Source organism: Camelus ferus, chromosome 8 (genome assembly GCF_009834535.1).
Source record: "Camelus ferus isolate YT-003-E chromosome 8, BCGSAC_Cfer_1.0, whole genome shotgun sequence".
NCBI lineage: Eukaryota > Metazoa > Chordata > Mammalia > Artiodactyla > Camelidae > Camelus > Camelus ferus.
In genome coordinates, this window is record NC_045703.1 from 3,229,491 (window position 1) to 3,248,019 (window position 18,529).

General features: G+C 33.6%; 1 long non-coding RNA gene across 2 annotated transcripts in view; it reads right to left on the bottom strand.

Moving 5' to 3' along the window:
• Positions 1–18,529, bottom strand: part of LOC106730361 — an 857,488-nt gene that overhangs the window by 522,983 nt on the left and 315,976 nt on the right. For both annotated transcript variants that reach the window (XR_004321732.1, XR_004321733.1), the window contains one exon: positions 6,702–6,819. This is a non-coding gene — a long non-coding RNA (uncharacterized LOC106730361). The remainder of the gene's footprint in view (positions 1–6,701; positions 6,820–18,529) is intronic.

Genomic DNA, 18,529 nt, shown 5'->3' on the forward strand with positions numbered 1-18,529 from the left:
ACACTCCACTCCTTATACCAAAGCAGCCATTTGGCATTCCTTTGGCATGACCAAAATAAAAATCAAGGCCCCCCATTGGCAACATTCCACCAAATCAGTCCATTCCTAACAAGGATGTTAGTTATTTTCTTATTCTTTCCCATTAAATGTTAAAGGACCAATATCCCATTTTAATAATGATTTGAGTCTATACAGTCCCTATAAAATTCCACTGACATGATGAAAAATAGAAGAGCAAAGCAAATTTTAAAAAGAACTTAGCATTGCTAAAGTGCAGAAGCTATCAATAATCAAGAAACATAACTTTTTTTTTCAGGAAGTTTGAAGTACAACGACCTAGACTAAGGAAAGTTTGATTGATGTTGATTGGCTTGTTATTCAACATTAACAAAGGAGAAGAGCTTAGCTTATAAACCGAGTAGTTAGGTTTCCCCAAAAGGACTCAGGAAATACCCAAGTTCTGCACAGCTGGACATAAAGCAAAGACAGCTCTTACATTCAGTCTGTCTCCAAGAATGGCTGACCACTGCTTGTTTTTTTACAATACCTGGTGGACAATATGTACTAAGTGAAGTTTGTATTTTACCATGATTTTCCTCAACAAAGGCAGCTGGGTGAGTGAAAAAGGGGAGAGGGATTTGCAACATTTCAGTTAACTTGAGACCATCTCAACAAATCCAAAATAAATAAAAGACTAGGGGAACTGTGAATTTATATAACACATTCATCATTATTGACCTCTTTCCTCCCTTTCTACTAGCAACAACAGCTTTGAAAATTTTTGGAGAGCCCTAAGTTCCCATCAACAGGAACTGGAGAAGAGAGAGTGCTGGTTAGAAACACATCAAAGGACCTTGGGAACCCAGCTGGAAGCCACAGGACAGTGATCCCCAACTTTCCATCCCAGGCTTCCCAGCTGTCAGAGAGTCTTAAAAGATTTTAGAGTAAAAGTTGCATCACTGGATGAGTGGCCTATTGATGGATCTCATCTACTGAGCTGTCCTCTATGGTGAAACCCCCACCCAAAGTCCACTCACCATACCAGCACAGTCCACCCCCAGTATCAGAGTAACGTTTATAAAATAGCAAAATAGACACTACTTGAAGACCATCAATAAATAATTGTTCAAATAAGGAATACTCAGCAATTGTTAGAAGAGATGAGTTAGATACAAATTAACTAAGATGAAAAAATTGCCAAACCATTAAGTAAAAAAAAAAAGTATGAAAGAGCCTTTACAGCATGGTTACATTTTTATTTGAAAACTTTAAGCATATTTAAGTAGATATAATGTATACTATGGAAGTGAAATATAATGCAACCAAAAAATAATAGCTGAAATACTATGTAACAAAATGTGCATTATGATTACAAATGAGTGTTAAGATTACAGGCGATATTTTTACTCTTTATATTTTTATTGTCTAAATGTTTTTTTAACCAGAAAAAAAAAATCAGTTCCGACTTTTTCATTTATGTTGGTAGCTTTATCATATGGAACTGATCAAAAATTTTTATATTCCATGGCTGTGCATGTGTATCCTCTCTTGAATATGTGTTCTTTCACTTTTATCTTAAAATATTGTATATAGAAGTTGAGAATTCAGTAGAAAGAAATCCTAATGATTTGGCAAGACAGAAAATCTTGCTTCACCTTTGAAAGAAATGGTTCCCCATTTCGGGCTATCTATTACTATAGTTCTGGCAAAAGTACAACGTCCAAGGATAAGTTTAGAGTGATGGTCCTATTTCTTTTATGTGACTGCGTTATATAGTAATCTACATCTTTGAAGTTTGGTTATTTGGTTATTTACGTAGCATAAACTTCAGACACCTATTTCTGGTAACAGTGGATTAAATAATGCCTTCTAACACTCCTGCTAAATACGCTAGAAAACATGAATGAATATCAGAAAAAGTAGGCAAATACTATTTGAATGTATTAGAAAGCTAACAAGGCTGAGACTGGGGAGAAACTGAAGCCTAAACAGATAAGCTTGGCAACTAGGGCCATTTTTCTCCTGGGGACCTTTCTCTGCAGTTCTTGAAAATTTGGCTCAGAGTTTAAGGAGTAAGCAGCTCTTGTCTTGGGAGTCAGGGTGAACTGCAAGCAGCTCTCTCAGGGACTGATGCCCAATTGTAAATCATTTGGATCCTTGAGCTTGGGTTAAGGTGATCCAAAATTGCTAGTTTCCCTAACAGCCTGACAGAAGCAAAGGTAAATTCTCTCTATAGAAAGACAGTCTTATTCTGAGCTTCAGATATTGTTTATAAATTTTCATCTGGGATCATTTTCATTTTGCCAGATGGGCATCCTTTGGTATTTCTTGTAATATGAACAAAAGAATCTGCTGATTGAAGGCCTTCATTTTTTAGCTTGATTAAAAATAAGTTCATTTCATATTTATTTCTGAAGGATATTTTTTCCTGGAGTAGAATTCTAGGCTGTTAGTAACTTTCTTTCAGTGTCTTAAAGAAATAATCTCATTGTCTTCTTGTTTCCATTGTTTACACAGTAGTAATCACCAATGCTCACATTTCCCGGTAACTTGAACTCCAAAAGCCATCTTATTGTTCTCAGTAAGTCAATAATAAATGGATTAGGTAGACTTCTACAATAGGTCTCCATTCAGCATCTCCACTTCCTCAACATCCACTCACTCCTCAGCCCACTGCAGTGTGGCATCTGTCCCCAATATTATTCTGGAATTATTCTCATTAAGAACAATAGTATCTGCCTCCCATGTCAAAGAACCTGCAGTAATATTATTGTTCCTCAGAAGCATTGCCCACAGTCAATAACATTTTCCTTTATGCTAGATTCTCCTACAAACACACTCTCTTGGTTTTCTTCATTTCTGTCTGGGCATTCGTTCTTCCTCAACTTTTCAAACTCTTCTTCCCTTTGCAGCCTATATTTTGGCCATATTGACAAGTCTTTTCGTTCCTCAGTGCTACACAATCTTCTGGCTCCTTGTGCTAGTATCTCTGAAAAATATTTGTCCTTGGTTCTCATTTTAAATTTCCTCTGGAAAATTTTTTTTCTATATACCTAAAACTAGGTTAAGAGCTCCCATTTTTCTGCTGTCAACCATTGGTTGTAGTAGTCATATTTTACCATTGATTATTTGTTAATTATATTATTTCTTGCTAAGATATCAGTTCTAAGAAGATAGGACCATCTTCTTGTTCACTACTGAGTGTCCAAGATTCAGCCTCTGGAAAGTGCTCAGTAAATATTTACGGAGTGAAAAAAATCTGCTGTAGTCTCTTCATCTCTCCATGTACCATGCCAGTCCCCTATTAAGCTTTCATTACTGAATTTTTGCAAAAGCCTCCAAACATATGCCCATATCGCTCTCCTTTCTCACTTACATCTTAACCTACACATTGCTTTCAGATTAATGTACTCTATTTAGCCTTTAAATATTATTAAATATTATTATTCCCCTCCCTTTCCACCACACACATATTCTTGGGCACTCTCATACACACACACCCCTTCAAATACAATATGTTATAGTTACATATTTATTAAATATTGAGACTCACAGGCTTGAAGATAACATGTAGTTACTTAGAAAAATGGATGCTAATGAGTTAAATTGTGTAAACATCCTATAGTAATTAACCTATTTGTAACATAAATGTGCATTTGTTATACTTTCAACATTTGTTACAGAAACAAATCTGTAATTATAATATAATACCCACAACATAACTCATTATCCCCTATATCTCTCAGTGCTTACCTGTTATCTTCAAAGCTATGAGTCTCTGTGATCCAGCAATCCCACTCATGGGCATATATCTGGAGGAAACTTTTATTTGAAAAGATACAGGCACCCCAATATTCACAGCAGCACTATTTACAAGATCCAAGACATGGAAGCAACCTAAATGCCCATAGACAGATAATTGGATAAGTAAGTTGTGGTATATATACAATGAAATACCACTCAGACATCTAAAAGAATGAACTGCCATTTGCAGCAACATGGATTGATCTAGAAATTATCATACTAAATGAAGTAAGTCAGACAGAGAAAAACAAAGATTATATGATATAACTTCTATGTGGAATCAAAATAAAATGATACAAATTAACTTACTTACAAAACAGAAACAGAGTCAGAAACATAGAAAACAAATTTATGGTTACCAAAGGGAAAGGTGGGGTCAGGGATAAATTAGGAGTTTGGGATTAGCAAATACAAAGTGGATCAATTCACTCTGGTAGGTGAAAAGGAACTTCTTTAGGCTATAGTACCAGGAGTGAATTTTGGAATATGAGAATGTTGAGGGGGCAAAGTAAAGATCATTTGGGAGAAGAATCATGGCCATTTGCATTTTATCTGGATAGTTACAAGCTCATAATTGATGACTCAAGTAAGGTAAGAACTGAAAAGTCTTTATTACATTGAGAACTTAAGTGGAGTGCATGAAGGTGAGAGAAAGGGCAAGAGGGAGAGCATCACAAAACCAATTGCCACAGGATGTTGGTTATGGAGTAGATGGGCACACAAGTAAAGAACAGACTCCCAGTTCAGGACACTTGGTTATGGAGAAAGCTCACCTGAGCCATTCAATCTTTCATTGAAATAAATTTGGTCTTCTTAATCCAGTGGATGAATTTTGTAACACAGCTTAGGTCTGCTATTATGAGTAATAATCAGAACTCCAATTGGAAACTGCAATTCTGTCTTTGAGATTTTGTTTTATAGCTTGCCTTGGCATTACAAAGAATCTCTTCCATACTGGCAGACATGTCTCTAGAATGGTGCTACCAGAATGTAATAATAATCCAGAAGGCTACTGACATTAATATAACCTGGCTTGACTTTTCATTGTCGAGTTATGCTACTGTAGTGTGTACATCCAGCACAGCGCTTGAGTGCTAAAGAGATAGCTAAGCTGAATGGCTACTTCCTCTTTGACTTCTCTTTTCCCTTATTCTCTATAGCTGTCAGGAAACTATGGCCTGCAAGTGAAATCCAACCTACAGCCTGTTTTTGTATGACTGTAAGCTGGGAAAGATTTTTAAGTTTTTAAAGGACTGGAACAACAACAACAAAAAATATGCCACAGAGATTTATGTGGCCCACAAAGCCTGAAATGTTTGCTATCTGGTCATTGGCAGAAAAAGTCTTGTCAACTTGTGCCCCAGAAAATAGTATAGAGTTATCCTACTACTTCTGCCTTTTGTCCTTTCCTTTCACAATCTCGTCTGATTTTAAGAGGGCTTATTGCTTAATAGTCTCTACGACTTGTCTCCATTTCTAATCCCTGTCACCTTATTGACTGCTACTTAACTCTTCTTGTCTTTCCTAAATCATTTACCTTCCATATCCTTTCCCTACTGTGTCTCCCGAAATTCTTGCCTCAGTTTAGAGGAGACTGGCATTTAATAACCAATACAAAAAAGTATTTCTTGCTAGGTGACTGATTACAAAGTGTCACAGATGTAATCCTGAAGTATTCATCTTAATTTTTGCTGCTTCTTCAGGTCAAAAAAAAAAAACAAAACCCACAAACAAAAGGAAGTTGAAAAATCTTCTCTCTTATTTCATGCTGTCCATCTTTATCTGGATACCTTCCCTCACTCCTTTGTCTTAACTTCACTCTTTTTATCTTTGATTTTTATAATCCTAATTAGCTCTAGTCCACTCACTTGTTAACAATTATCTCATCTCTAGCTAATTGAAGCAATCCTTAATTTTTTTACTTCAGTTTGTGTGTGTGTGTTTGAAATGTCAAATGCAGTCATATACATCTCTTAAAATTTTCTAAACTATGCTTCACTTTTTAGAGATGAATCAAAGCTAAAGAAAAGTGACCTGGACATTTTCCAACATGAGTTTTCTGCTCTTTTCAGATAGTAGGCTTGGTAATTGCCAATAATCAACATAAAAAAGAGCTACTGCTACAGTTTCCCACTTTTCACCTCATTATTTCCATGAAAATGATGAAATACTTAACCTTTTCCTCATTTTATAACATTCGACCATCTACAACACAATATAACTTACAGACCTATGAGGAACTAAGTATGGACACAGCAAGGTTTTCAATTTCTTTTTTATATTACCACCAAGTCATCCTCACATTCTAAATATTTCCTTTTAAGGTATTAAGTGGTATCTACTTCAACTTTTTTTAAAACTTACTAGCACTCAAAAAATATTTGTGCTTTTCTCAGACCTTTCCATTCTCACAGGCCCGTGTAAATGACAGGGCAATATGATCCTAAAAAGTTCAACACTATATGCATTATGAAAAAAAGTTTGTTGTGCAATGTTATAACATCCACTTACTCCATAAAGACAAAGAATAGTTCTGTCATTATTGAAGTAATATAGAACACACTCTGGTTACGCAAAAACAAGAACTTCAAGCCTGAATGGCAACAACACTTGAATGTAATGAGCCTGTTTATACACACCTAATTTAAATCTCTTAGGTTTTCACTGGTATCTTTTATAGGCTAAACCAAACCCTAAGGATGTAATCAAATTAAAAGGATTAGTGCTTATTAATAAGCTAGCAGTAATATTTCATCAAAAGTTTGCTAAGTCTCTCTCTGCAAAACCAATAGATAAAAGCAGGCAGGGCATGAAAGTGTCTGTCTACTGCATTAGAACATGACGAAAATAATATTTCTTAACATTGCCAAAGAACCATCTATTTCTGAAGATCATACCAGTTCCTATTGCATAGGCCAGTAAGGGTCATTAAACACCAATGGGTCTCTGAGTCCTTCTTCAGAGTCAATGACATTGTAGACTTCACTCAGGATCTCATTTTCCTCCACACAAGGTCTGCAGGGCAAAGAAGGCAAATGAACTATGAAAAACATAATCACTGCTTTTACTGTTGCTTTTTTTGTCATAAAAATTCCATTTATTTAAATTCCATTAAAAAGCACATTTGGCTGCCGAGAGCATAAATATACACTTTTATTATACTTAGCATTTTTCATTTTCAAAAAAATTCTGACATTTGTTTAGATAAAAATGCTAAAATATTTTCAAACTACCTGTTTTAGATAACCACTTTCTATGTGTTTGTTGCATATAATAAATGCTGGAAAAACAAGTGATTTGGAATGCAATTCAAAAACTGTATATATTTCCCATTAGAAGTTATCAGATTACACTGATCATTATCCTTACTCTGTCATGTGCCTGCCACTACGACTTTTCCCAAAATACAGCTCTTAGGAGAGTGATTTAAATTACTTGAGCTGTAGTGGAAAACATTTTTTAAAAATCTCATTTATCTAATTGCTGTGATGCATTTAATAAATCATTAACTGAGCAAGTGCCAGTGTTAGAAATTCAGAAAGGCTCTTTAACACAATGTTCTCCTAAAGACAAAACTATAACTCAGTCATTCATACTTGCCTGTGCAACTTGGCAGATCACCAAAACCAAATATTGGGGGAAATTATCAAGCAACAACATTGACAATACTTCCATCCTAGAAATAAATTTAAATTTAGTAAAACTAAAGGTAAAATTAAACTACCTAATACCAGAGTCATTCTTCTTTAGAAATATATATAAGATTAAACCAAGATTACAAATTTATTAAGAATTGAAATGATCTCTAATTTTATTATAGTCCCAGACCTGTGCACATAGGTTGTTTGGGAATTTTTCACTAATTTATTTTTAGAGTATTGAAATGGAATAGCCAAGTAGCAGCATTTACATAAGAAGATACACCTAGGAACACTCTCTACAGTATCATTTGCAAAAATAAGAAACTGGAAACAACTTTAATGTCCATCAATATGAAATTGTTCAAAAATCATGTTCTAGTCACACAATGAAATACTTTTTAGCAGTGAAAACAAATATTTGATCTACAGATGTCAATTGGATCCATTTGGATAGATATCAAAAAATTGTAAGCAGAGAGCAGATTATGATATCATTTATATAACTTTTTAAATCATCCCAAAACAAGTTTATAAATCATTTTAGATGACATATATGTAGTATATGAATCTAAACATACTTAGGAGACCAGTATGAAGAGGGCAAGGAGGGGAATAGTTTTAAGGGGGGGGGGGGCACACAGAGGAATTCAGCTCTTAGTGATTTATTCCTTTTAAAATACCTGGAATAACTATGACAACATGATGAGGTTAACAAATATAGATGATGTTTATCTGTTACACACTATATTGGTGTATCTATTTTCATGTGTATCTGGAGTACATTATAATGACAAAACACTTACAGGAACAAAATTAGTGAGACCTCATTGTTATATTAATAATCAAAAAATGGCTTCTATACATTGGCCTGTGTTGTCTACTTCTTCACATCAGGTTGGGACCTTAGCTCCTATGCTCACCAAAAGACCTCCAAAGTTTTACTCATCCAGTTGTTTTCAATGTAGCTGAAATAGGGAGATTTTAGCTATTTAGAGTCTTCCTGCTTTGCATACCACACAAAACTGCACCCAAGATGTGCTAGCCATAGATCAGATAAGCTCTGTGGTCATAAAAGAAAGACTCCATGCTGCTGCTGCCCGTCAGAGCCCTCTGACCCCAAGACTCTCCACCCTGCTGCCCGGCAACATCATCTAGGCACTAACCCCCTCTCTGCCCCTCCTTCTTCTGAGGACTTTTCCTTGCCCTCTTGTTCTTCTAGGTATGGTCCCTCACCTCTTGCCTCTGGAAGGTCTCCTGCTGTGAGGGACACTTCCCCAGGTGGAAACCTGCCAAAGTGCCACCCAAACAAAACTCATTGTCTACTACTGCCACCTTATGGTCAAATCTGTTTCTTTGATCAGCCCCCAAATCCTTCGAACTCAATACACTAGGGAGAAGAACTGGGAAACATCAGAATAGAGGTCAGGAGACCTGAATTCTAGCTTCTGTTCTCCACTTTGGCCTTTTCAATAGTCAGGACGGTTGAAATAACATTAATCTGGCTAAACATGTCCAGTCTTTGTCAAGAAGAGGATCATTATTTCTTCAAGAATACTTGTTAGCTGTGAGTTTTCAGAAAAATACCAGAATCTTTTGGTTGGCCATTTAGAAAACTGTAGCAAGGAGCGTGGTGTTCAGAGAGGTGCACGGGGCCCTCCTGGACTGCCCTGCTGCTCACACTGTCAAGTCCTCCTCTCTCTACCACTGCGATGAGCACAGTGCCTGCCAGGCATCAGAGGGACAGCATTTGAAACTCATGTAATAAAACATTTAAATAGAAGAGGAGAAAAGGAAGTTTTATCAAAGGTAAGAATTTAATACTAAAGCAATAACAATACAAGTGGAATAAAAGGAAGCATAAAGGAGTAAACTAAAAAATAATAATAAATGGAAGTTAATAGCTAAAATAAAAATTAAAAGGACAGGCATAGAAATACGTCTATCATGATTGGATTGTCTCTTTCACTCATACGTTCATATAAGAATAAATATTTACAGAAGAATATTTAAGAAAATGTAAAACTGGAATGGGGGCAAGAAAATCTCTTTATGACCCTCTGTACTCATTTGAATTTTTTTTTGACCAAAGGCATGTACAACATTGACATGAACCAAAAACTTAAGACAAAACAAATATCAAAATCTCCTAAATTTTCAATGAAATTTCATAGTCTAGATTTATAATAAAACTTCTAGGTTTTAAAAGATATTTATATCCAATAGAAAGTCAGTGGGATATATTTGTCCCAGTGACAAAAATTTTGATCCCTGCTCTATATCCTCAAAATTCTACTACATGTAATTGGAATTCAGAAGGGTAAGAATCCTATTATCTTGAGACAACAAACAGTAAGAATAAAATAGGTTACTTTTTCACAAGATCTGCTGTAAATTAACATTATAATGCACTGAATCTGAAAATCCCCTTGTTTTGTTTAGCTCAAAATAGGGTACTTTTTTCAGAAACTTATATTTTAAATATAAATAATTATATCTTGATTTTCATATCCCATTCAGTTACTTTCTCAGGATTAACACTGAGAGAAAATCTAAATATTTTGAATCTAAACTGCCTAAGCTTTTCAAAATATTTTTTCTCTCTACTTATATTTTAGCATATCTGCTAAATTGCAACATTTTCATTTGCCTCTCTCTGATTCCCGAGCACACTGACCTGCACTAAGTCCATACGGGTGACACTGAGATGCAGTGAACAACAGGTACCTTCCTCATCTTGCATGTCCCTGAAGAGCACCTGCTGTCTTCAGAAATGATTTAAGTGACCCAGGTTTGAGGCATCCCATTGCAACGATTACAGTTCTTATAACTGAAGAAAATTGTGTGAAAGCTACATCTCTGTTGGATTTAAATTCACAGAACTACATAGCTGAGATTCAGAGCCCTAAATAGGATGTCATATAGGAAAATGCCAAACTGGCTCCAAGTGATGATTCCTTTTCAATTTTTGAAAATAGTAATGTTAACCATTGCATCATTATCTATTATCCTGCTAGATGTTTTATAGGAAAGCTCCATTTTGGAAAGTAGTGCATTACTTCACAATTCTACCAGTTTCCGTTAATTATGCATGTGTATACTTAAGCATACATACATACATACATACACAGTTATTTAACAACTAAATGAAGACACACACAAAAAAATTTAAAAATAACTTAGCACATATATCCTTTTTATTCCTAACAAGTTTCTTTTACCTTTTTTAGGAAAGTAAATGTGACAGATTTTCAAAAATTGGCCCAGGGACTATCTTTGAGACAGCCATGGGAATAATCTGCCATAGAGAATAAAGCCACAGCCATGATACAGTTAGAGGTTTGGGAGTCTTGCCAGAAACAAGCTGGTAGGGCCTGCAGACTAACCTCAATTCATGCAGTTCTCAGGCAGATAATAGCTGCATGGTTAGAAGCCACTTCACTGACTCACCTAAACACTACTTCAAGTTTCCCTTCTATGCCCATCTCACAGCATGGTTTGGAAAATATTTTATCTTTGAAAAGATACTAACTTACTAACTATCTACCTGACAGTGTACACAGATTTGCATCTAAGCAAGAGCTCTTTCTATGGGAAATTAAGATTTTAAATTTTTTAAGCAATAATGCAAATACTCTTCATTGTGAAAAAAACTGAAATTATCTGAAATAATAATTTTTAATTCTTTCTCATTATTACATACTACAAAAGCAAACAACAAAAATCTTGTGTATTCTTCTACAAATACGCAAATCTATGTGCTAGTACAAGGGTCAATAAACTTTTCCTATAAAGAACCAGATAGTAATTTAGATATTATGAGCCTTTATAGTCTCTGTACCAACTATTCAACTTCACTGCAGTAGCAAGAAAGCAGCTATAGACAATACATAAACAAACAGTCTGGATTCCAGTAAACCCTATTTACAAAATCACTTGCTGGAAATATTTGACCTTTGGCCCTTGTGTCATAGTTTGTCGAACTCCGTGCTGGTCTGTAACACACTTTTACCAATGACACAGCTGATAACTATAAAAATGAACATCTATAATTAAGTATAAAGAAAAAAATAATCCACTTCCTATTGAGGTATAAGTGCAATCTGCTCTTAAACTGTAGCATTAAATCCCAGAAAAAAGGTGAAAAACAACAAGAACTAAATGCATTTCTTTTCAGCTTTTGGTCTTTCTATTTACTCTTCAACGTTTTTTGTTGTGTTTTAAAAATAGTAACTGATCATGCAACTAGAGAGAGAGAAAACTAACATTTCAAAGGGCAGCACTGCTGACAATTGAGTTCTCTGCTAGGTGAAATGGGCATTGACTTATCACAAAAAAACAGAAGTGGATGTTTTCAGTGAACATCCTAGAAGGTGTGCTTGTAATGAAAGATTAGTCAATAAATGCAAAATGTACTTTTTCTAAAACTTAAGGTTCAAAGTAGAAGCTTTCTAGAAGAGGTTTCTAGAATATATCAGGTATTGGCTTAGCTCCACAAACCCACAGCACTGCCTTTATTTAATTACCATCCATGAAGCATTCTGACAGCACAAATGCAGTGCTTAGTAAGCATCTTACTCCAGACAGATTGAAGAGGTATAGTAGCACTGAATTTACAATACACACCATGACTTGTTCTGTTATCCAACTTTGGGGATGGAACATACTTGTCTCTATAATGTGATGTCCCATCCAGTTTACCTGTGGCAAACAGGAGTAAATATAATGAACCAAAACGCTGGCATATTAGTGAGATGAGAACAAAAATATTTTTCTTTTTTCAAGAGGCTTTAAGTAACAAGAAGTCACCATACATAATTTATTCACACTGGCACTCTTACGCAAAGTAGTATGCATTTAACATTTTTCAGCATAAATGAAAACTTACTGCAGGGTACTATTTTCTCAAATTTTTCTTGTGATCTTGAGATCTGACTAATATATCAATTAAGAGAAAGAAATGCACCATCATATTTGTCTACCGTAGGCACATAAACTGATTTAGTACTTTGAACTTTGTTCCAGGACACATATGTCCTTCACATGACCTTCACAGGCAAAGTTTGCTTTGTCAGATGTTAAGATATTGAGTTGTATGGTTGAAAGTCTAACAGTAGGTACAAACTAGTAAAACAAAAAGTGTTTACTAATTAAATAGTTGTAATATATTGCTGCATCTGTTTATACACATGGCAACTAGAATAAAATAAGATCACGTAATTAAATTTAACATTTTGCTAAAATCTGCAAAAAGCCTTTTTACTGATAAGATGTTATGCATTTCTTTTAAAATTTTTTACTTCTAGGAAACTAAGAATGTTAGGCTGTTTATCGAGTTCAATTTTGATAGACATAAATGGAGAAAATGTAAGTTGACAGAATAAAAGGACTTATATCAAAACTTTGTATGGGAAAAAAAGGAGAGAAAGGTAACAGGGAACATATTTTTCAATGAAATAATTTCTTTTTGAATGTTTTTACTTATCAATAAGAATCACTTCTTTTTAACCATTAACTTTTAGCAAAAATAAATTTTGCAATGTCTTTAAAAAGGACATTCAGCTTAAAAAAATGACTGAATTGGTTTCTGTTTCACAATACTCTTCACTAAAGACCCACCACATATCATGGACTATGCAATATATATCATTGTTATTTAGCATTTGTTTCACATAAGAAGTCTAGTGAATAGCATATTACAGCCAGGATTTCTAGCAATTAGACGGAGCCTTGTTAACAAAATCAATCCTTGCAATGCTCAAACAATGAAAATATGGCACATGGAAGAAAACAGAGATTATACCTAGCCTTTCAGAATATAAGGGTTTTATGTTTATCTTTGCCCTATAAATCCACTGATTCTCCTAACTGTACTACCATTGTGAACGAAAAGAACAAGTCTCTCTCTCTCTCTATATATATATATATATTCTTTTTGTATATACACATCTATATGCATATATATGTATACACAATATATATTTAACAAAATATATATGTATATTTAATATATGCATATATAGTAAATATATATATACATATATATAATTTAATAAAATATATAAATATATAACAAGTAAAAGTGTCTTAGAACACCAGAGAAATTAGCAACCCAGTGAGACTCTTCAAATGCTCAGTATTTTGTATTTATATACTATATATATTAATATACATAATTGTTTATATTATATGTATATTTATACTTAGGTCTCCTGAGCCATAGTTTAAAATTGCTTCCTAGTTTTATACCTGGTTTATAATACTTTACTGATGTTCCTTCATATTCCTTGAATTTTCTTTTAAAGTTAATGGAGAAGTACACAGCATGTGGAATATTTTTTCTAATGCCTTTGACACATATTTGGCGGCAGCAGTACCACAGGGAAGTGGGGGAGGGAAGAAGGGTTCTATGCTGTCTTCAATAAACTACTCATCGCAAATAAACATGAGTAATCTTTTACTCTGATACTGTACTAATCACTTAGGGACCAGAGGCATTGTCATCACAACAAACATTCACACACAGCCTAGATACCGAAGCTCTGCTGCGAGACAGGGGCCTCCCAGTCTCTAAAATATATATTTGGCTTTGCTCTCCTCAGAATAGCCACATCAATAACACTATATTCTGATTTTTCACGTATTCTGTCTTAATCACCTCTCCCTGCTCCTGACTCATAGCAAGCTGATTTAACCCTGGAGTGAAGCTTGTGAACGTACAACAAAGAGATCAAAGGATTTAGAACATTAAAAAATCCATATATATATACGTATATATATATATATATATATATATATATATATATATATATATAAATAAAAAGTGTCAGAACATCAGAGAAATTGGTAACCCAATGGTTACGTTTCAGGCCTAATTAGTTTTTCTGAGACATTATAAGACAGTCAAAATTATTAGACCAGTTATTTGCTTGCTTGTTTATCTCAATGCAGAATTTAAGTTTCGCTTTTGTTTTGTTTTACTGGGTAAATGTGGGTTTGAGAGGCAGTAAGAAACTGGGCTTAGTGATGTTTAAGTACAACTTCCTCATTTTGAAGATGAGTAAACTGAGACTAGATTTGTTTCACTTCTGCTTCTCTAATCACCAAAAATCTCTCTTTCGTTGACTTCTTTTCTTCTAATTCTAATGATTCTAAATCAACCAAATAAATATTGGAGTTCGGATCTTTCATATATAAAATCAGAGGTATTTACACAAGTCCAAGACTGAATGCTAGCATTTTTTAAATGCAACCATGTGAAATTACTATTAAAAGCACTTAAAATGTCTTACTATTGAATGTCTCCATGCAACTAGAAATAACATGATTTTAAAGTCTCTTCATGTACAACACGGAAAAATACTATTAAAATCAGACGAAAGACAAACTTTTAGATAATTTCTTTATTAAAGTACCCTTTTCCTGTGTTCCAGTTGTATATTATTTCTATCTTTGTTTTGCCCCTAGTACTGGTGTATCTGATAGGAAATAAAAGGGAGGCAGGCACACTGACATTCCTCTTCACCTTTCAGGGTCTTCTGGCTCTATTATGAGTTTGGTTGTAATATTCATTTTTAGAAATGTCTACTCAAAGTTATCCCTAAAACTTTCTTGGAAGTCTGATAAAATATGATTCCTTTATTTTCTAAACTAATATAAAAAGAGGCCTAACAAGTAACAGTGCCAATTTTTCAGGCCTTCAGATTATTTGGGGAAAAAAAACTTTTGCTAATTAGAAATCATTTTCTTTCTCACGACTAGTTTAAAACAAAATTCCTTTCTCTAGTTCTCTAAAAAATAATAAAAAGCATAATGTTGAAAAAAAAAAAAAACCTCTTGGACAAAGGCAAAAATCATAGACTACATCCAAAATCTACTTTACATGATGCACACAATGTCCACAGATGCTGAGGCTTTTTTGAAAAGCATGTTTTTCTTTCATATAAAGATAAAAAGAAAAGCTTTTAGGTCATGGGCTATGGGGGGGCAAGAGATAATGTCTCCTGTGCTTTGATGTTACAAGTAGCTCTTCATTACAGAAGACTTCTGGTGGTGTAATAAAGGTCCTGATAAACTGAGCTGGAATATTCAATAACCAGCTTCTATATGGAATTTGTGACTTTCTGGTCCTTGGCACAGCAGAGCAAACACGTATGTGTTATGAACAAATAACAAAGCTTTATTATCTTAGAGTAGAGACTTTACTTTCGTATTTAAAGATATGTCACTAAAAGGAAAAGCATCACTTCCATATTTCTTAGGAAGCTTTCTGTTTGAAAATGTTCCCAAAACACCAACAGACAAGAAATTAGGATAAAATAACCCATTCGTAGTTAAATGCAACATACAAAATTAGTTTCAAACTTCTATGCATTGTCTGTAAACCAAAATTATAGCCTATTGAATGATATTCAAAACTGTGATGACCCACCCTTTGTTAGTTTTGAGGCTAAAGGCTCAATCTACATGAAGTTTGACAACTTACCTGTAAACAAGTTGCCTGAGTTTCAAACTTTGGGATTCTAGACATAATAATTATTTAAAGAAAAATTTGGTCAAGTCTCTTTTAGGAAAATAATACTTTTTGATAAAATTCTAAATGCATGTGTGAAAAATTAAAAAAAATAGAAGTATTAATGAGAGATTATATGAGAGATTATAACATTCACATAAGATGTACAACCACAAATCATCACTGTTTAGCAAACTCCCTTCAAGACCTCTCTGTGCATAGATGGATGTAGGCATACATAGATCTAGTATATATAGATATGAGTACAGATGAATTGGGCATACATAGATGGGGAGAATATAGGTCAGGCATATGTAGATATGGGTGTATACAGATCAACATAAACAACTTTGAAATAAAATCATGTCAGCATGCATAGTACTATGTGACCTGCTATTTTTCTCATTCAGAAAAATTCAACATGCATAGTACTATGTGACCTGCTATTTTTCTCATTCAGAAAAATGTCACAAGCATCTTTCCAAGTCAATAAAAATACACTTTTAACACTTGATACAGCATCCACTTGTAGCAAGATTTGCTTTTCCAATTTCTTGATGATGGACACCAAGTAATCATCTTTTTGTACACAATAATAAAATATTATCTATTGGTTGATTTACAGCTCATCTCTTTCCAAAAAATTTATGGTACCTTACAGTAAAAATATACATAAATAAAGAAAATGTGATTTAACACCAAACGAACCAAAAATAAACAATATAAAAGGAACCAACAAATGAAAACAAGAGAAAACCATAATTCTCCTGGCAAGTGGAATTTTGAATAAAAGTCTTTACTTCAGGATCTCAAAATTTATCACTAAAATATCTATACCTATGGAAAAAAATACTAAATGAAACTAAACATTAAAATCAAGTATCAACAGCTTATTGATCAAATCTAGGGAGGTTATTAACTTCAAAAATAACTGAATTAGATAAAGAAAAACAGCAGCTCACAAATATCACCACAAATGATACAAGAAACAGCAGCTATTCTGACTACAAAAAAGAGAAAATAACACATTAATTTTCGTAATAGAAAATCTCTGCAAAGACACACAGTAAACTGGTGCAGTGACTGTCTCTACCTGGGGCAGGTGGAAAACTCGAATCAGGAAGAGGGGAGATCACATTCATGTTCTTTCAAGACCTCTGTATTTCTACCACAAAAAAATGTATTTTCTCATGAAAAAAAATTGGTTATCATGTCTAAAAATCATTAAGCCCAACACAGAAAAATTCAGGTTACAGAACTATAGATAAATTATTATCCCATATTTAAAGAAAAAAAAACTATATATATATTTGAATGAATGGGTAATAAGTGGGATTATCATTTATTTTCTTGTTTCTCCTTACTAGATTTTCTTCCATTCTTCTACCACAAACATATTATTACTGTATAAGCAGAAAAGCTCCTACTTAAAAATAATTAGAACTAAAATTAGTTAAAAATAACAAAAAAGAACACTAAATGTAAAAACTTAGCAATTCAATCAAAATTATATTCAAAGAAAGATTCATAAACTATAATTCGTTTTTCATTTTTCATTAAAAAAAAGGATACAAAAGGAAATGAAGTCAGCCAAAGGATTTAAAATATCAATAGAAAACAAAGCAAAGGAAATAATATAAAATAAATTTTTTAAAAGACAACTATTTTTAAGAATATAAGGCAATGTTTAAAACATTACAAAAATCCTTAACAATTATAATTAAGAAAAAAGTGAAAACTCAAAGAAAGGAGAAATATACAAAGAAACTTAAATCTCTGCTAATGGATCTTTGAATTATCTCTGTCTTCCCTTGTCTGGTTCACCCACACTGGTCTCTTCACTCTTTCTCACATATGCCGGGCACATGTTTACATTCACACTTGATGTTCCCCTACCTAGAATTTTTTCCCCAGACATAAGCACAATTCACTTCCTCAAGAACTTTAGGTCTTTATTCAATGTCACCTTTCAGTGAGGTCTTCCCTATTAAATATATGCATATATAGAGACACACACACACACACTTTTGTATGGGTGAATAGAAAAGATAATGAATTTGCTATGTAGTTCTTTTAATCTGTGAGATTTTTAAAGGTGAATTTATCATGTAAATACATTTTTAAATATATTCATTTCCTTAATAATGTACAATAAAAACCTTTAGAAGGCACTAAATACTTTCGGAAAATACTCATTTTAACAACTGTGGTATCCAGTAGATGAATATAACATAATACATTGACAATTTAACAGGTTTTAAACGTTTTTTAGTTTTCTATTTTTTATTGAAATGAAATCTGAAAGAAACATTTTATTAATTTATTAAAAAATTAGTGATTACCTGTAATGAGCTAGAAACATTGCTTCTGCACAAGAAGAAGCAAAAACAAAGATGTAGTCTTTGCTCCAAGTTTATGGTATATGTGGAGGAGAAGACAGCAATTATGCAGATAAAATTTTAAAAACCCACATAAGTATGACTGTGATACAGTATATCATGAGACAGACTAGGCAAGCGTATAAACCACTACTGGATATTGAAAGAAAATCATGCTGAGGAAATGACGTTTCAAC